We start from the raw sequence: 1958 nt of genomic DNA, 5'->3' as shown, positions 1-1958 counted from the left end.
ATGGGCTGCGTGCTCCTTGGGAACATTTTGGGGGGTCTCTCAGTGGGTTGCAAGGTCCTAGGAGATGTTTTGGGGGTCTCTCAGTGGGACGTGTGCTTCTGGGAGGTGTTTGGGGGCTGCATGCCCCTAGGCTGCGTGCTCCTAGGAGATATTTTGAGGGTCAGTCAATGGGGTTCGAGGTCCTGCGAGATGTTTTGGGGGTCTCTCCATGGGCTGCGTATTCCTGGGAGACATTTTTGGGTTCTCTCCATGGGGTGTATGCTCTTGGGAGACGTTTTGTGGGGTGTCTCTTTGGGGTGCAAGTTCCTAGGAGATATTTTGGGCATCTCCCAATAGGGTTCAAGGGCCTGCAAGATGTTTTGAGGGTGTCTCAACAGGGTTCAAGCCCCTGAGAGATGTTTTGGGGGGGGTGTCTCTCCATGTGCTGCATGCTCCTGGTAGGCATTTTGGGGCCCTCTCCGTGGGGTGTGTGCTCCTAGGAGACATTTTGTGGGTCTCCCCATGGGGTCCAAGCTCCTAGGAGACATTTTGAGGGTCTCTCAGTGGGGTGGGCACTTCTGGGAGATGTTTTGGGGGTCTCTCATTGTGCTGCGTGCTCCTGGGAGACATTCTGAGGCCCTCTCCGTGGGGTGTGTGCTCCTGGGAGACATTTTGTGGGTTTCCCCATGGGGTTCGTGCTCCTGGGAGACATTTTGTGGGTTTCCCCGTGGGGCTCAAGCTCCTAGGAGATGTTCTGGGGGTCTCTCAGTGGGGTGGGTGTTTCTGGGAGATGTCTGGGGGAGGTGTCCTCACCCAGCCTCACCTCCCCGTTCCCAGTAGGTGCTGCGTCGCGTCCCGACGTCTTCTCCCTGACTCCTTGCTGCTCGCTGAGCAGCCCCAGCAGTCCCACCGTCTTGACCTGCTTGGTGACCAACTTCTTCCCCGAGGACCTCACCATCCGGTGGGTGCCGGAGGTCGCCGCCCTCACCACGAAGCAGATGACCAAGAGCCACACCTACATAGCCAGCAGCCACGTCACCGTCACCGGCCGCAGCGAGGCCCTCGAGTGCCATGTGGAGCACGTGGCTTCCAAGTCAACTTTACACAAGACGTTCCCCCAAAGATGGTAGGAGATGATTTGGGGGTGGGGTGGGGGGGTCACTTTGAGCCCTGGGGATGGCGGGTGGCATCGGGGTGGTCCCCCACCCCCCCCATCCCCACGTCCCTTTGCAGCGTGCACGCCGAGGACGCAACCGCCCCACGTCTACCTGGTGGAACCGGGGTGCGAAGATGAAGGCGGTGAGATGGAGCTGGGAGCTCCTCTGCGTCTTCTGGAGCTCCGAGTCCGACCAGCCCGAGGTGTCCTGGCTGCTGAACGGGAAGGAGATGGTTGACCCTCCCCACTAAGATGGCGGACAGTGGGAAAAGCTGGTTGGGGGTCAAGCGGGACAGTTGGGACAAGGGGGATGTCTACACCTGCAAGGTGACGCAGGCGGCCGGTGGAGACGTGGTGATGCGCAACAGCAGCAAGTGCACGGGTGAGTGGGGGAGGTGGGGGGGGTGAGAGGTGGGTGGACATCAAAGGGGTTGGATGGATGGGGGGGGGAGGACACCATGATGGATGGGATGGACACCAGAGAAGACGGATGGGTGGGGTGGGTGGATGGATGGGGAGACACCAGACATGGTGCACAGTTGGGTGGATGGATGGATGGAGAGATGCCATGATAAACGGAGGGACATCATGATGGACGGATGGATGGATGGATGGATGGATGGATGGATGGACGGATGGATGGACGGACGGATGGATGGATGAATGGATGGATGGATGGACACCAGACATGATGGATGGATGGTTGGGTGGATGGATGGACACCAGAGATGATGGATGGATGGTTGGGTGGACACCATGATGGATGGATGGACGGTTGGGTGGACACCATGGTGGATGAATGGACACCAGAGATGATGGACGG

The sequence above is a fragment of the Leptosomus discolor genome, unplaced genomic scaffold (assembly GCF_034619465.1).
Source record: "Leptosomus discolor isolate bLepDis1 unplaced genomic scaffold, bLepDis1.hap2 HAP2_SCAFFOLD_138, whole genome shotgun sequence".
Lineage (NCBI taxonomy): Eukaryota > Metazoa > Chordata > Aves > Leptosomiformes > Leptosomidae > Leptosomus > Leptosomus discolor.
This window is presented reverse-complemented; position numbering follows the sequence as displayed.